General features: G+C 36.7%; 1 protein-coding gene and 1 long non-coding RNA gene across 2 annotated transcripts in view; one reads left to right on the plus strand and one right to left on the minus strand.

Moving 5' to 3' along the window:
• The first annotated feature begins 12672 nt into the window (after positions 1 to 12672).
• vps28 (VPS28 subunit of ESCRT-I) overlaps positions 12673 to 19269 on the plus strand; it is a 254667-nt gene continuing 248070 nt past the window's right edge. The window contains exon 1 of the mRNA XM_052584033.1: positions 12673 to 12686. The gene's annotated coding sequence lies outside the window, so the exon portion shown is untranslated. The remainder of the gene's footprint in view (positions 12687 to 19269) is intronic.
• LOC127978983 (uncharacterized) overlaps positions 18039 to 19269 on the minus strand; it is a 52038-nt gene continuing 50807 nt past the window's right edge. The window contains exon 4 of the long non-coding RNA XR_008158692.1: positions 18039 to 19026. This is a non-coding gene — a long non-coding RNA (uncharacterized LOC127978983). The remainder of the gene's footprint in view (positions 19027 to 19269) is intronic.

The following is a 19269-nucleotide window of genomic DNA, read 5'->3' on the forward strand; positions in this document are numbered from 1 at the left end:
CAGCACTGGTCAATTCGTTTCTGGCATTGTACCAATAACAATGAAGGAGTGATTTGCTGCATTAAGTATTTGAATGCAATAACAACACATGTGTGTCAAGGCATTTCAAATACCTGCACCATGCACATATCGTTTTTACCGCAGAAAGACAAGAAAAAATGCCAGTGACTATAATGACTCGACTTTACTGAGTTGCAGTAAAGGGTGAGAGATGACAGTGCAACTGAGAGTCTGAGTCATACTTCCTGTTATTGTGGTGGTGGTGGTCTCATATTAAAGCGATAGTTCACCCAAAAATGAGACTTAAAGGGGTCATATGATGCTGCTAAAAAGACTTTTTTTTGTGTATTTGGTGTAATGCAATGTGTTTATGCAAACACCCTTCTCTCAGGCCAGCAGCACAAGAATCTGTCCAGCTGCTCTGCCACATCCCATCATCGGTTCTCTTTTAGCAGTTCAGTCAACGTTCTGTTAGGATTAACTGAATAACTCGGGATATTGGTTTATTTCACGTCAGAGGGAGTGTAAGGCACGTTTATAAACCGAATAACTTAATTTGTGGATTAGTGCATACTGGAGACGCGAACCATTGCAAACGATTCAGTTCGATTTGGTGAACTGGTTCGAAGATCCAGTTAAATAGAATGATTCGTTGGCGATCAGGGCTTCACCAGACAAAACCAATAGAACCCATTACAAATTAGGCATTTGTTGCATCCAGTGGGGACATAATTACTGATTATAATGACTTATGCTTTCTTTTTACACGTTGCATTGTGTATTTTGCTGCGTAAACATAAAATGCAGGCCACTGGTTCAGGAAACAGTCCTCAACCTCACACATCTGAATATTTGGGTTGAACTGTTCTGGAACAGTGTTGAAATACAACATAAACACTGATTTCTGGTCGTGTCCTCTTTAGAAAGCCAAACAAGTTGTTTCGCTTGCACCATAAACCACTTAGCGACTCCACGACATGGCAGCAGCAGCAACAGTGAGAATAAAAGTTACGCCTTCTTACTTTTGCGTGAACTTTTGGGCAGCATTATGTAAATCTTCCCACATAGTGATGTAGAGATGTGGGGGCGTGTTTGAATGAGCCGTTTTGGGGGTTGTGGTTGACTGTTAATGTTTATAAAGAAGATCTCTTTGGATTTAAGACTTTAGTCTTTGGAACTTTACAGATCTTCTTTATGCACCAAGTGTGTGTCTAAACAATGATCCAATCCCCCCAAAAAATCATATCAATTCATATCTAAGGTCTAATGAATTGATGCTGATTTTAAACAACAGTTCAACAAACAAGAAGTTAATATTCAGTAACTTACATTTAAAACAACATCTTGCTACAATTTCCTTAGACAAATTTCCAAACGAAGCCAAAGCAGTTCCCTTTCAAACAACACATTGTGTTTCGCTCCTGACTGAATCAGTGTTTCAACGAATCAGTTGACTGATTCCTATAATGGCTTAATCCTTAAAAACCATCACTTTTCGCCGTCTACACTCTTAAAAATAGATGCTTCAAAAAGGGGCTTCCATTTTTGGTTCCACAAAGAACCATTCAGTCAAAGGTTCTTTAAATAACCATCTCTTTCTTACCTTTTTGTAAAATGAAAAACCTTCTTTCTCCTTTTGTTAAACAGAAAGGTTCTTCAAATGTAAAAGGTTCTTAATAGAACCATTTAGACAAAAAAGTTCTTCTATGATATCGTGGAGCACCTTTATTTAGAGTGTACTGGTGTAACTATGTGTGCCGTGTTTCCAACGAATTCAGAAAAGTGTGCTTTATACATACCCTTTTTTATACTTTGCATTCCACTGAACTACTTCCATTGTTTTTCTATGTTGACCGCTTTATAGTGACACACTTCCAGAGTGAGGCAGCCTGAGAATCCTGATCGGTGGCGGAGGCACACGTCTGTACTAATGTACAAAATATGCTCTTAGCCGCCTGCTGCACACGATGAAGCTGAGAAGGGAATTGGAGGGGCGTCTTAAGTAGCTGCCAGGCCAGCGATGCAAGACCCTTTCCAACAGTAACCGAGTTAGAGAGGTGATCTGGGACAACTGATATGCCCTCTGATAATTCTCAGCATTACAAGCCATTCTCTCTCCAATTGCTCTATATTAGTGAGAAGAGAGGGGACTTTTATGTTAAATAAAGATGGAAAAGGAGAGCCAAGATCCATTTAAGATGACACAGTCAGTTTTAAAGCTAAATTGTATAATCTTCTTCTGTTAAAATACTTATTTCAAATTAATATGACATCAATACGTAGGCTAAGTCATTTATAGGTTTAAAGCTGTTTCTGTGTGCTTCAGTGTTGCTCTGTTCAACAAATTGGATGAGTTTAGGGCTAGAGTTCCCACCATAAGCAAACAGTAAGCAATTCGGAAACCTGTTTGATAACAGTCATTATTTAAAATGTATTTATAAATTACATCTGTGTTACATATTTACATATTAAACTCTTTAATATATATATATATATATATATATATATATATATATATATATATATATATATATATATATATATATATATATATATATATATATATATATATATTTATAGATTTAAAATATTTATGTGTATTAATTTATGGAACTGCCATTCGAAAATTTGCTTAATCTAAACATTCTTAAGAATAAAAACACTTTATTATCAATGTTAAATAATGAAAACTATATTTTTATTACCTATAATATTGCCATATAAATAAAAATATCGTCAGAATTTCTAATCCACAATGTGCATAGTCTTCTGTAACAGTGTGTTTATATGGCATCCCAAATCTTTTTTACTTTATTTTATTTTTTTATCCAATTGCACTCTGATTATTTTGTCATCTAAACATCAAAAAACACCCATGAACATTTAATTTTCACAATTCAATCCCAACCAGATTCATGGACAGTTTGAAATCCAATTCAAATCAGATTCCTGGAGATGCATTTCATGCAATTCAGAATTGAATTGTTTTATTGTCACTATGTATGTGAAACATATTTGATGTCATACACTTCACACAATAATTATAAAGGCACACATTCCAAAGCAGCCAAAACCCTCCAGCCTATTCCACATTCGATCATGATGTAAACATGACAAATTTCCTGCTCGCTGCACTCAACTGCGGTGGAAGTCACTTGGGAGCTTGTCGATGCCAACCAATATGTATATTTGTCATAAAATTACTTCTCTGCCCTAAACACACAGACATGAGTTCCTCACTAGCCAGTAACATTGTGGCCAAACATCAGTTTTGCAACAGAAAAATAATCAGCCCTGTTTCACAGACCATGAGACAAAATCATCTTTGAGGGACGTGTCAGAAACGTTTCTGCAACAATAACATTTTCAGCATCTGCTGCTTCCTTTCACCTGCAGATATTTCCCCTTGCTTTTCATTCTAGAGGAAGGAAGGATTTGACCTCTCAGCCTGAGCAGACAAAGGCTATTGCACATATATTTCACACAGATTTGTCTGCAGTAACATCCTCCATTTTTTTTTTTTTTTTGTGCGTCATCGCCCAGATTATTTCTCATTCTCACTTAATTTGATAGAGAGTATCAGCTGCTAATGTTCTGAAGTGATTTACTTGTTACTCCTAACCCCAATCTACTTTTTATTTTATGTCACCTGTTATTGGCTGAAGCCCACCGCCCAGGTGATTGATTTGTGTGCTAGCCTACCCCGTCAATGCTCTCAGCACTCTCTCCTCTCAACGGCCAGAGATTTCCTCAGAGGCAGTTTCCGGCTGTTCAGCTGGCCGCTTGAATATTCCTCATTGCTGTAATTGAAACAGGTTTTCTTGGCCTGCCTCCATTAAATCATGTCTGAGTGAATTCCTTTGTTCTTTGATCCCTGCAATTAGCTCCAGTACTTCATGTCCTGTCAGGAGGTGGAGAATTATTTGATGTCTTACTCTGCCTTCGCCCGCTTCTGTATTGGTCTTGTGGCCGGTTTTGCAATCGCTTCAGCCCTCTTTCGCTTTCACTGTTAGCTCTGCGTCTCAGAAGGTAATAGGAAAGAAACTAAACATGGGCTTGTTTTCCAGGCAGGGCGATTGAAAGAAATATCATCTTTGCTGTGAGTGCCAGTGAAAATGGATGCTCTCCAGTATCAATCACAAGCCACGTTCGAGAGGGAGAATTGCCATCATCAGTGTTATATAATGCAGTGCTGCACATTGATGAGAGCGATCTGTTCTCTGGACATCGTGGACTGTGGTATAGGACGGACCAGGAACATATTGGTCAGTGACACAAAAGAGTGTCTACAAGAAGTAAAGAAAAGGAAAAATGGGTTTAAAATGTGCAATATGATTTTGGAAAACTTTAAAATGACATTTTCCATTTACCTTGAACTAATTTAGTGCTAAAATGAAAATGTAATTTATTTTTATGAAATTGTATTATCTGATATATTTTAATATGGTTATATTACCAAATATTTCCTTGAAAACCCATGTATAAAGGTTGTAAGGAAATATGTTATTTAACTATTATTATTATTTCCTCTTTTTTTCTAAGAAAGAATAATATAAGATTATGCCAAACTATATAATATGGTTTTTCTTTAGCCCTTTATCTTCATTTCATGACTTTACATCTCCAAAAACAAATAACTTCGTAAAAAAAAAAAGGAAAAAACATGCGCATCATGGAAGAAGTGTATTCATTTTGAATGTATTTTTAAATAAATGGCTAGATGAGCGTCATGTCACTGACCCATGTGTCATAGATCTGCTGGCTGGCAGACCTCAAAAAGACAGTGTAATCTCCCAGAGAAGAAGGGGGGGGGGGGGGGGGGCTCGTGGAAATGTGTCCTGCACAGCTGTAGCAGGCAGGCGTGCGGCCAAGCCAAATATGCAGACCTGCCAAAGTGAATTACGCCCATGAAGCGGAGGATTGTCTTTGCTAGTCCCGCTAGTTACTTGGTCAAAGCATAATTGATTTGAGGCGGGAGAACCTGATTGTTTCGAAAAACACTCAACCACACATCCAGAATGAATCATAAATTCAGCATTTCATGCGGTGATACTTCGCCCACATTCAGCAGAAGCGGAGATAAGGACGGTGACAGAAACTGAGCAACTAACAAAAAAACGACACGTTTCTTAATGGAAGTTATCTTGATGAATATCTCGCCGAGCTCTGAGACTTTTAGCGCGCTCTGAGACGCATCTCTTCTGATCTATGGCCGGCTTTCTGAGGCGACGCGTACTGGTGGCTGCCAGAATCCTCCGCTGGCAGACAGGCCAATCGCTCGGAGGAAGCGCCGCATCTGACAAACCCTGCTGACTTATCTCTGCTATGGCTCTTCCCCTCCCTTCAAAACACTGGAGATGGATTTTCTGTTTTTAAGAGCTGTGGTCACAGTAAGGCAATACTCTCAGGCACGCAGAGCCTAGCCGCTAGTCACGTCTGCCCTGCTCGCAAATGTCGTTCAATCTTTTGAGACCCTGCTGGAAAACTGAAAGCGGCCAATTAAAGAGAACACAGGGAGGAGATGGCAAAACCTCATCAAACAAGAGCCGTTCAAAGTCGGGTATTAAAATGTAAAAGAACAGAGCGAGGTGGGGATGTCCGCACATGAAAAGGCAGCGGGAAACAACAACAACGAGAAAAGAGGCCGATATTTGTTCCCATAAATGCCGAGGCGTCTTTGCACGCCCCGCGTGGACCGGCTGGTCACGGTCATAGCTATTCCCAGCTAATGTCTTTTACAGCGTGCTTCTCGTTGGCCCGTTTGAACCTGCATTGTTTTGTGCTGGCAGGCCACAGGCTTCATGAGAAGGCAGGGGAACCCTGGGCCGACTGATGTCTCTGTGGTCAGCCTGTCTGACCGTGAAGCCCTCTTTTTTTAGATTTAGGAGCGGGCTGACTCAAACTTGGCGCGCATCGGGAACCCACAACTTTCCAGCCTAAGGCGACAGGGCTGACCACTACAACGTTTGCTCGGTCACAGCAGAGCCAGTGGTAGCCATTTGGTGACCGAATGGTGTACTCGACACAGTGTCGCTGTTGTAATAATTACAGTCCGGCAGTTTGTTTCGGAGATGGAAGATGATAAAGTTATAAAAGTTTCCGAAATGACATTTTTTAAAATCATTTTCTGTTGTTGTCGGAGTCACTCAAACAACACGTACTGCACCCTGTCGTCTCACAAAGAAAGAGCCGTTAGGGGTTCGTGTGCTTTGTGCCCAAGAACACAAAGCACAGGAACTGAAGCCACAATGTAATAACTAATTCAATTGTTCAGAACATTGGAACTCTTATGTGACTCAAAAATACATACAAGAATCAAAGTTAACCGTTAACACTTAGAAGCCTGTATGACCTTCACAAAACTGTCACAACAGTCTGTTTTATAGCAACAGTGTCTAAAATGTGTTGAAGCAATTCAACTTTTAACCATGTTTCTTTAGCAAAATAATCCCTGAAATGCCTTTTCATGCTCTCACTACAGTAGTTTTTCTACACAGGTCACTAACAATAGCATCTGTAGAATATTGTCACTTTTTCTTTACATTTTTTTTTTTTTTTTTTTTACATAATTTGACAAAAAAAAAATTCTTTGATTCTTTTTAAAAAAAAGATTTGAATTGATGTTTTTTTTTTTTTTTTTTTTTTTTGGTGTGATTGACCTTGTAATGTTTAATCAAAGTTATGACAACTTTCTAGTGAATCAAAAGACTTCTCTCTGGCATTCATTTACCGCACTTAAAACTTCCAATCTGTTGCTACAGTACTTCCGTTTCATCATGATATTAACCAGGCTGGCTTAGCTGATCTGTCTATTAGCAAATAAAAGCTGTCAATTAGCTGGTTGACAAATGAATTCTTGCTGTTAAGAAGGTTTAAAAGTCTGGAAGTATAATATATTTCGAAATGTCTCTGTGGGGCTTTTTTCTTATCTTCCTATGTCCTTGATTAGCATGACTTCTCTGGGCTTGTTTGGAAAATCAACCTTCAATGAGATGGCTTATGAATAGCTCTGATCTACATTCAGCATGTGAAGAATGAGCACTCAGGTCTGGTCACCAGCAAAGAGTAATGAACTGCACATACCAGTGGAGCAGTAGGATGCCCCAGGGATACTTTCATGGAGGGATGGGTTGCAGAAAAAGCAGATGACAGCGTTTCACTGAGGTAAATATGCTTGTTGATTGCAAAATAATCTAGAGCACATGAAGTGGCAAATTTTCAACTCCTTTAACATTTATCAAACACACAGCAATGTGTCTTGAGCCTTGCTCCCGTCTCACACACACACAACGCTCCAGCAGAGGGATTCACCTGCATTTACACTGCAGCTAGAGAACCAGTTTAAAGTTAAGTATACAGCTGCATTAGATCAGTGCAATGTCTTTCAGCAGGAAAATGTTCGATGCATTACTTTTCACCAAAAGTAATGCATCGAACATTCATCAAAATTGGGACAAACCTTTTCTTGTTTTGTGATCACATTTCTAAAAAATAAAGGAATGTATATACACTATCATTCAAAAGTAAAAATAAATAAATCATTCTTTTATTTTAGCAAGAATGCATTAAATTGATTGATAATGACAATAAGGAAATTTGTAATATTACAAAATATTATTATTTCAAATAAATCTTAAAAATCCAGAGAAAAAAATGCACTGTGGTTTCCAAAAAAAATAAAATAATAATAATAATAATAATAATAATACAGCACAAATGTTTAAAACATTTAAACATTGTAAGAATTTTTTTATTTCAGCATATTAATGAAGGATCATGTGACACTGAAGACTGAATAAATTCTAAAACTATTACAATTTTTAAATTATACCAACTGTAATATTCATCAGTTATTTTGAATTGTAATAATACTTTATAATAGTATTGTTTTTACTGTAAATATGATTAAATGAATGCAGCCTTGGTAAGCATAAGATAATTATTTCAAAAACATTTTGAAAATCTTACTGTATTTTTAAATTATGATGAATTTTCATAAAGCCCATGTACAGTACACTGCATGAGGAAAAATATTAAATAACAACAAACTTAAATATTTTTGTCCATAGTCAAATAACTAGCATTTGTCATTGTACTAAATGTATTTGTTATATATATATATATATATATATATATATATATATATATATATATATATATATATATATATACACGCATGTATATATATATATATATATATAAATATATATATATATATATATATATATATATATATATATATCAATTTTAAGTTCCTGCATTAACTTGAACAACCTTAAAAGAAACCAAACACTTCCACCGTACCTTGTCCGAACCATGGGCCAAAAATACCTCCAATCCAAGACCTGATATAATCAGTAATGCACTGCCTGTACATCATGTACCACTCTATTATACAGCCCAGACAAGTTGTCATAGCATAATGTCCATCATTCAAAACATGCTGTACTTTAAGTCATTTCTACCCACATCAGGTTCATGTCGTCTTTTATCAGTTCAACTACCAGGGAATCAATAGCCTGAACTAAAAAGTCTGTGAACTTTAATGACTGTTGACTTTAATAAATGAATGAATCAATAGCGAACAAGATATTGATCAGCCATCATCTTATGATTCATTCCACATCCCAGGATCTTGTTTGAATCTGCAATGAATCAACATAGCGAACGTTACTCAGTCACGAGTAAGCAATCTGACTCATGAATTTGCAGGGTCAAAACATGGATTAAGACTGCCTTGTATCTACGAACATGCCCAAAAGATGATCAGAAATGAAAGGGGATTTTTGCCCAAGTGCATTTCCTTTCTGAATATATACATCAGCATACCCTACTGAAAACATAAGAGTGAATAAAGTAGCTCAGACAAGAGAGACTTGAGGAACTGTGATGTTTTCATTTATAAATGTTGATGTGCTACATGATCAGGCTATTTTATGTGCCAGACATCAATCTGAGATGTTGCCTCAAGCTGTTGAGGGAGGAGGAGTCATTTCTACATCATTTGTAGATTTTGACGGCACAAGTTTTGGGATTCATTTCCTCTCAACGCAAGTAAACATACACAGCTCATTTTTTTTCCAACACCTGCTCTCCCATCTATCTCTTTTGGCTTTCAAATGTTTTAGATTTGAAAATAAATCTTCTAGGGAAGCCAAAAGTTTTTTTTTTTTTTTACCAATGAAACTTTAGCCAAAACACCATAAGTGGGCTTAATCCATTAAAATACTGTTGCTTTTAAGAACAACATATACTCTCAGTGCTCGCATAAGGTCATCTCCCTACCAAACAGACACGAGTGGTCAGCTTCTACCTTTTATTTTTGAAAGAAACGGGTTGCTTTATATCTACTCACTTGTTACCTTTGAAAATAACACCATTGCAGTAGGTTTCGTGACATTTCCTAACTTCTTATTAGAGTATGTTTTATAACAAAAAACTATTTCTACTTCAGAATTTCCAGTTTAATTCAATGTGTTACTTGCCATTTCTTAGTAATGGTTTGTGAAACTATTGACAAGTCCAATGAGCGTTATAAATAAATTGCATTTATAATCAAAGGAAACCAATGAAACAGTCCAGATTTTTTTTGGCTGCTGAATCACTGTTGCATTACCAGACTGAATAAACAATCACAGCATTCTTTCTAAACAGTTTAGAAAACAGAATACAATAATGCTATAATGGACGGACACTAAAATATGTAGTAACCCACACTTGGTCAACATGATCAAAGTATGTCGGTTGACCAGCTAAACCAGCAGCAAACAAGCACTAACCATCTTGGACTTGCTTGGAAATCCCTTGACAAGGTTTCTAAAAGGAACTTGTGAGGAAAAGTGCAACACAATTAGTCAATGGCATTAAAAGTACTGCACTTCAAAGTTACAAAGTAGCCCAGAAGAGTACACGCAGCTTTTCAGGTCACATATAAATCAAATATGATCTGAAAGATGTGCAAAGACAGTACAGAGGACATATTTACTGAGCTGAGTGAAATATATAATAATGACAAATATGGATTTGCAACACCCAATATGCACTTTTCCATCTCTGTAGTGAAAGTAGTGAGATATGCAGATAGTTTTCTACCTCGATTTAAAATATCAAAGGTGATTCATCCATCCATCAAACGTTCTTCAAGCTGCTTTGAATTGTAAAAACTTGGGTTTGTTATATTTACAGATAAACATAATTTCATCCTTTGAGCTAAATGGCTCCTTTTCATCTTCAAATGTATATGTTTGAGAGCTGACACTGATGAATGGTTTAGCAGGGCATTTGTAACTCACAGGAGCACATGGCTTTCTGAAGGAGTGAGGCTGGGGCCTCTTTAGAGGAAATTCCAGCAAGGTTCACAAACTGTCATTAACTTCATCCATCTCTGCCCATTCGCCGCGACCCACCATTGCAAGCAGTCACGACAACAATGCCAATGTGGCTTTCTCATAAAATGACATAAAACAGAGAAAAAGCGGGGGAGAGAGCGGGAGGGAGAAAGAAGAGAGAAAAAAAGACATAGCGGGCCTCGAATTAAAGCCCAGAGCAAAACTGATTGTGCTCAGATCTAAAGGGAGCTTGAGGCCAAACTTCATCTTTAACTTATTATGTATCCAAGAGGAAAACCACATCTCAGAATGCCAATGTTGGGCTCTGACATTTGCTTCTGTCTTTATTTACATTCTAGCTTTGACGGAGAAAAAAAAAAGAAATCTTTTGCAGGCAATCCAGTTTCCCACTACAGTTTAAATGTAAAGAGCTGAAGACAAGGAATCCAGAAATCAATAATAACAATTTACAAAACAACAATTTTAGACAGACTCTGTGGCATTTGCTTTGAGCACAGCATCAAAACTGATTAATTTTTTTCAGATTTTGATCAATAGCAGGGGCCTGTGGATAATGTTCCTCAAATCCAAGCGCAGCTTCAGAGGCGTTTTGTGAGCTTTAAAGTAAAGCTGTTGGCATCCAGCCAAATGCATGTAAAACTATGACGTTGTAAATAAATTGATTTAATCCAATTGTATTTTCATTTATATGTCTTGAACAGTGAGCTGTAGATAATGTACAGTATATCAAATTCAAAGTTACTTAAAACAATACATTAATTTATTTAAAATGAAAAAACAAATAAACTTGGTTTTAAATAAATCAACATTTAATTTATTTTACATTGTTTTAATTAATTTTATTCTTAATCTTAATTAACATAGCAGACTGTAGATAGCAGGCTGTTGAATTTTTATAGCCAATATAATGTTAAATTTTTTCAAACTATTGATTGATTGATTGATTAAAGAATAAATAATTAAAATTATACATTTTATTTCATTTATATAACTATTTATTACTTTATTTAATTCATGAATAAATAAATAAAAATGATTTAACTTATGTTTAATATATATATATTTATTTATTTTAATTTACGTATTTATTTATTTGTTTGTTTTATCTTAATCAGTACAGCAGAGCTTAATGAATCTCAAATGCAAGATCTAATTCAGATGTCTTTAAATGTTTTAAAATTAAACCCGAAACGTCTTTTATTCAATGCAAATTAAAATTATTAAATTGATCTATTAACATCAATAAAAATAAAAATAAAAATCATTATGTAAATAAATCCATAATGAAATGTTATAACAATTATTTTTCATTTATCTGTAATGTCTTTAACAATATACCGCAGGCTAATGCATCTCAAATCCAAAGAGCAACTTCAGAGACTTCTGAGAGCTCAAAACCAAAACGTTTCGCATTCAGCCAGTGTAACTTAAAACTATGACATTTCCCTCTGAAAATAATCCAATTTTCAAGCATTCTCTTCTCATAAGGGTTAATAGGTCCCGCTTGGATGTAATTGCATGGCAGCGGCGATCCACTTGGATGCAGAGAAAGTACAGTGGAGAAGAGAGTGCTGGCGGTTATTTGATTACAGCTTTCAAATATGAATCAAGCCCATTTACCTATTCACCACCTAATGGAGGAAAGCACTGCTTCATTCAAAGCTAAACAAAGAGTGCTGCCGAGTTCATCCTCTTGTGTAATGACTCCCTCAGAGCAGACACACTCAACGGACCTCTGAGAGACTAATTTAACCTCACGAGTCAAATGAATCCATCCCGCCCCGTCAAACCTGCAATAATTGTATGCATATAGCCAAAATGATTGTGAAGCTATATTGCATCATCTGCAGCGATATTATAGTGGTATCCAGACAAAACAGTCTTCATTTTGTAATCTTGCTAATGTGAGTTCTAACCACAAATGAGGTAGGTGAGCACTCACTGAAGCTCATGAGGTAATTTTGCGTCCTGAAAAGCACAAAAAGAGATTTATTCCTTCTTTCGTGGCTATATGCCTTCCAACACAGCTACCCTGAGTGGAGATGGATTAACCCACGCGTTGGAAAGCGTGAAGTCATTAGGAAATGCCCGGTTTTCTCTGCTAATGACTGGAGGAGTAAAACCCAGTGGTCTTGGGCTCACACAAGGGCTCGCTTTCTCTCCGACTCGAGCCGCCCGTGCCAAACAAAACAGCCTCACTTTCTGAGGCGAGACACATGAGCGCCCTCAGGCCTGTCCCACAGACTCATTTGGAGAGGAAAGTCTAATTGTGTCAGAATTTTTAGGCCTCATATTATGCAAATTGCAGCCGCCGAAACAGTGGGACGTCAATAAAAGCCGCCATTTTGACTGGTGCGGAGGCATAAGAAAAATGGTCGTCAGATCCCTTAGACTTTCCATGAAAAGCTTTCATTTGCCGGTTGTGCATGAGCATGTATTAAAAGAGCACAATAAGGTCAGTGTTTGATTTTTCTGAATGTTCCTGATTAGTGTATAAACATGAAACCCGCTGACAACTAATTGCACTTCATTGACCTCTAGGTAGGAGGCAGCACTGTGTTCAACAAACTCAAAGAGTTTCAGCTGTTTACACCATTTTTGAAACAAAGTGTGTGTGCGCAATGCCATACATTTAAAAAAAAAAAAAAAAAAAAAAAGATGTAATTTTCTCTTAGGAATTGTATATCAACTGCTTTTTTTATAGACTTGCTTCTATAATCACAAAAAAATAAATAAAATAAAAATAAGAAAATAAAATAAAATTTTCTGAAGAATAAATGGAAATGGTTCAATAAGAACTATATGTTTTAATAAAAATACAACCTTCTCTTTTCTCCTTTAAAGAGAGAGAGAGAGAGAGAGAGAGAGTAGCATGCTATTCCGTATAAGGATATTAAAGTCAGTTTACATAAGTTTGAAATGAATGAAAAAAAAAATTTGGGTTAGGGTAAGAGGATAGAAAACACACTTACTTTTTATTTCTAAACCATGATTATACTCTATGTTTGTTTAGTGTGTGAGCTGCATTCAAAGTCTACTTCGCACCAAAAGAGCAGAAACATAAAAACTGAGGGATATTTGATGGACATTAGTTGAACTTGACTGATTGAACTGGACGGTCACTGATAGGATATCAGTCATGTTTTTGCCTCTACACAACACCATAATCCTGTCAGTCAGTCAGTCAGCTCGTGAAAAATGGCCGGAGATACTTCACACACCTGAGATTGCTTACTGAACGGATTTCTTCTCTCGGCTTTCATTCACATTCCATATCATGTGTCCTCTCTTTTGTCATTCTCTCCCGTTCCACAGTCTGCATACAAGGCTTCTCTGCGGGTCTGCATTAAACCGTAATCGCCCCGCAGTCGTTCGCTATTGATGGAAGCTCAGCGTGTTCACAGGTAGAGGGCGGCTGAGGTTGACACAGCGCTCATTACTCAAAGATGTGACTGATTGCTGCTGCTCGTGTCACTCACAGTAAGTGTGAGGAGAATGGGAATTCAGGAGAATTGCTAGGAACAAAAGGAAACACATCATATCACACACATAAATGCACATGCAAGTAGATCTTCAAATGTCCTCTAGGTAGCAGTTCTGTATTTGAAGCAACGCACAATAACTGAAATGATTTTATTTTAAATAAATTATTTTTTTGTGGAAATTCTGACTTTTATTCCTGGCTTCCGTGTTCCTGACCATTCTGGAAATCTGATGAGAGTTCTCAATGACCATGATGTTTTCTTTAAGCTTTGTTTCAGTTTTAAACCATTAATGCCAAGACCTCACTCAAGCATGAGAACAAAGCAGAAAAACAGAAAGCCCCCCAAAATGGCAACACTCTGTGCCAAATAGATATTCTGATACTCATTCATTTGCTGTGAGGTATTTAGTGCTCTACACAGCCAAAGCTGAACACAGCATGTGACCCTCTAAATGTGGATTTTTTTTTCTTTTTTCAGAAATTCCCCATACTGCTGCAGCTATTCAATACAGTATATTGAGGATGTTAAGTAGTCATTTAGCAGATGCTTTCATCCAAAGCGATTTACAGTAGACTTATTACAGAGACAGCCTCCATGGAGCAATCTGGGGTTAAGTGCCTTGCTCAGTGGAGAGGTTTGTAGGCTACCAGTTCGAATCAACAACGATCTACCTCAGCCTCATGCCATTTCAACATTGTTTAAACATCTTTTAAAGGCTCCTTTAGAGAAAAATATTCTGAAACAACACAAAATGTTCATCCAGAAACAGATGCAGCGCAGACCAGGCCTGCGTGTCCCTGCTTTCCTCCAAACACACATTCATTCTCACTCTACTACTGCCCCATTTAAGTCATACAGTCCATTTCCATTCCTGGACAAAGAAATGGGACGTCTTTATGGTCGTCAGGGGCAGAGTGAGGTTTTTGCTTCAAAACAGGGCTTAACAATAAGGATTTTGTATTAATAATACTACATTTAACGTGTACATTTAACTTTTTTCATTAAACTTTACATTTGAATCTAATAATAATAATAATACAACATATTTTTTATAAATGTATTGCTCTTTTTTAAAACAAGCATAAATTCACATAAATTATTTTACTATCATTGAGATTATATTGCAGTTTTCATTAATATTTTTATCTTATTATATCTATTAAATTCAATTAATTTTTTTTTTATTTTTTTTTTTTAGCCCAATTCAGAATATATATTGTTTCAAAAGCAGCTTCACAGAAAATGAATGTTTCTACATTTAGGAGTGATTGTTTGTGACTTGTCTGTATGGCATAAATGTACAATTCTGCGATTATAAAAATCACACAGTTATTTTACATCACTTATCTTTGAATGGGCATCCCAAAGTAGAAAAAGAAAAGCAAATTGAGCATAATTTGCAGAACTGTATTTTTTCTTTAATACAATGACATATAAAGAGGACAGTTGTATACAAATATTAGTAAAGGTCAAAGGTCACCTCTAGGGGTTTCAATGTAATGTTCCACCATGAAAAGAGAACAATGGCTTTAAAAGATCTCCACTGTATACTGGACATCATGCATCAGAGGATTAAAGGCCTGAGACAGACAAATATTTAATATCTTGGCAAGTATTCTGGGTAACTTTTCAGATACAATATACTGCATTTGCATGAATGAGTATTGGAGTGGGATTTCATTTGGTGTATTTGCAGTTCTCTTAAATCTGCCCATGAAAATATTTGTACAGTCATGAGAGCTTCAAATAAATCACCGAAACTATGTGAGGTAAACCTGTGATGCACAGCAATTAATGCAGCACACAAATCAAACATCATCAGGAGATTAATTATCTCAACCAGATTAGGACAAGATTAATTATCCCAGTTCGAAAGGTTTTATCCCCTAAACATATCTAAGATTACTTCATCTGAAAGGGAAGTAAACATGTTTTACAGACGCACGGTGAAGAGTTCACGAAGAGAAATCAATTAAATCACCTTAGCAGACACCTGAGAACAAAAGTCACGTCGAAATGTCAAATAATTTGTCAGTGCATCACGCTGCACATCTTTCCTGTGGCTGTGCCTAATTAAGTCAAATAATTAGATATCAGTAACTAATGTTACGCTGTCTAATTAGACTTTCCATTAGTGCGTAACGGGTGCATCTGAATGTTCTAGACACAAAAAGCACAGTAATTGCTCCAAATCACCTGCCTCATTTTTTCTCTGTCAAGGCAATTATCACCTCTAGTTCATGGCACGGGATGTCAATTAGAGTGTCAACTCAGCGCCCATTGGGAGGGAACTGTTTGCTGTTTTTTCATATTTGCATTAACGCCATTATATTTGCCTAAGGCTTTCATTTTTGGCTTTTTCAAGAGTATTTTTACTTGGCCCTCACACAAAGGTGATGTGAAGATTGCTTCTGTTTCAATAGACAGTAAAACTATACTGACCATGTATTTTGTGTATTTAAATTCCACTTAGACTGTTTAAATAGATAAATTAAAGATTATGAAGAAAATATAACCCCCCTCCCCCCATGCAATTACAAAAATGTCCTAAAATTGACATGTTCCTCATACAAAGATATCACATGGCTATATTCAAATAATGTACCATGTCATACGGACCACTTTAATGCCACGTTAATGGTGTTTAAAAGCTTCAAATAATTGACAAAAATTAGCTGGAAAGGAGCATCTCCTGTTGTCCTCTCACATCAAAATACTGTTACCTCAACTGACATAATATTATAATAACATAAGTTTGTAAGGATGAATACTATGTGTAGCTTCAAGAATTTTGTAAGTTCACAAAATGCAAAACTGAATTTTAGATTGGAGGGATGACACATCCTCCTGGCAAATCAGTCATAATGATTACCTTTCAGCCCATCTCAAAAGTCTGCTGTGCAGCCTGGGTAATCCTATCAGTGCTTAAGCAGGTTCTAGATATTATACTATTCTATACTATTACTAAATAATATATAAAATAAATATGTTATTAAAAGAATATGTGTCTCTCCCATCAGCTGCTAACTGGAACCCAACATGCCCTCTCTCCTTCCCCCATCCTGTCTCACGCAAGCAAGTTATAACAAATTATGTTCATCCCTTGATGCAGTCCTCGCAAACAAGGAACAAAGCTTCCCTGTCATGACTGTATTCCATTTCCTCATTAAATTATATTCTTGCTTTTCCTGCATCAACGTTAAAAGCTTGATCTTTTTCAGATAATGAGCTTCCCAACCTTTTGCCAGTTTCTGAGGTCCCAGTCAATTAAATTAGAGAGGTTTGGGCACCAACACTCTCACTTCCCAAACTTGAGCGGTCACTGGGAAATTGGACCGTCAGGAGCATCCCAACACAGGTTTAACCAGTGGAAGACTGGGAGTCTTCAGGAAGCCATTTGAAAGCAAGAATTATTTTTCCAATTGACAATAATGAATCAAATTGCATACTTGAGCTCTCATGAAATCCAAACTGTAAAGACATACATGCTAATGCATCTTAGGATAAAGTGCTTTGTTCAAGGGCATTAAAGCGATAAGGGCTTCTTCTGCCATCCAAGAATTTCAGTTCATTTAAAGTAATTTTAGGTTATTTATTGGTGACACACCATCAGTTACAACGACAAACCTTTTGAAATTGTTCCTCAGATTGAGAAAAAACGCAGCAATAGACTTATAATGGAGGCTTACCTGCCAGGAGAAATAGAGGATTTAAAGCAGAAATGTCAAGCTTTTATTTACGTTAAAGCACTTACATGTATTTTTCAGGGAAAAAAAAAGTGATTTTCAGGTGCAATTTCTTTTGAACTTCTGTGTAATAATCGCATTTTTAAACTTCCATTGCAAACCTTTTACTGTTGAGCAAATTATTTCCTGTTCCTAAATACAATATTGCATTAAAACACAATAATCCATTACATTTTTTACACTGAGGGGGCCATTTCTAGCCAATAAATTATTAAGAACCAGAAATGTATAAAATTCATACTTACTGTACTAAAGAAATATTTATGACTTTAGATGGTTTAAGATGATTTTCCCCCAAAAAACAAAAGTTGTGTCACCATTTAATCACCTCCATGTCGTTCCAGATCAGACTGATTTTCTTTGCTCTGTGGAACATAAAAGGAGATATTTTAAAGAATGCTGGCAACCAAACAGATTTGGCTACCATTGATTTTCAGTCTATCGACCCCCCCAAAAAAAAAAAAAACACCTAGGAATTTCTCCAAATATCATCTTCTATTTTACAAAGGAGAAAGAAAGATATACAGATTTGGATTGACATGACGATCTTTAAAACACACACAAGTTTTATTTTCCACGGCCATGTGAATCAAGCTGTATCATAAACTTGTAAAACCGAAATATTCTTTTGACACTTCACCACCACCATTCAATTAATTTGAGACTAGTTTTTAAAACTCCATGTTATTTAGCAAAGTTTCAGTGCACACAGAATGATGATCTAATGAATGTGTTCTGTGCAATCCTAATTCAGGATGTGCACATATTGAACAAGTAGTGTCTTTGCAGCAAATCAGATATTAGTCTATCTGAGGCAGAAAGCAGCCTCAATGAGCAGAAGCATGCATCAGAGAAGAGAAATCCCTGCTGGAGACACACTCACTCTTTCATCCCCGACACATTTAATGAAATATGGAATCGCTGAATGTCTCAAGAGGGGAGGGGTGAAGATAGAACCTAGAGTTTCCTTAAAAGTGTCTTTCTCAGTTTCTTTCTTTCTATGTGTCGGAATATATAGGTCTCAGTCTGTCTGTCTGTCTGTCTGTCTGTCTCTCTCTCTCTCTCTCTCTTTCTCTCTCTCTCCTTCAAATTGTGCATTTAGCATGGTCCAGGTTCAAAAGAAATGGCTTTGATCTCCTTTGCTGTTGCAGACCTCTGCTTTTCACCATTGTAATGGCTAATCCCACGGAGACCTGCAAAATGTGAGGACTTGCCTACAACAGCCTGGGGTCCAAATGGAAAAGCCTGTTGCTGCTGTGCTGAATTACCCCGGGTTCCACTTTCCTTTCAACTCTCCTTCACCAGATTAGAAATTGCCCCGTGCTCTCGTATCAAGATGCGTCCCAGTTCTTCTGCTCTGGACCACTGCTGTGGGTCCAATCAGGACCATGACTGCTGTCTGATTGGTTCTTTGCGTGGGCTCCTCCTAGATACCTTATGCCAGACCTGTCCATTAACATTCCACAAACAGAAATCACAGTGGGCACTGAGGTTATGAAATGGGCATGCAGGGATATACCAGAACCAAGCAACTCCGACTCAACTGAAAGAAATAAACAAACAAAAAAAGCATTTAACCATGTTTTAAAGAAAACATTTTTTTTTTTTTTACCAATAAAACTGGGTTTCATTTCTTAGAAACCCAAATATGATGGTCCCTTTCAGATGGACCCTCTTCCTCGCTGAAAA

Source organism: Carassius gibelio, chromosome B19 (assembly GCF_023724105.1).
Source record: "Carassius gibelio isolate Cgi1373 ecotype wild population from Czech Republic chromosome B19, carGib1.2-hapl.c, whole genome shotgun sequence".
Taxonomy (NCBI): domain Eukaryota; kingdom Metazoa; phylum Chordata; class Actinopteri; order Cypriniformes; family Cyprinidae; genus Carassius; species Carassius gibelio.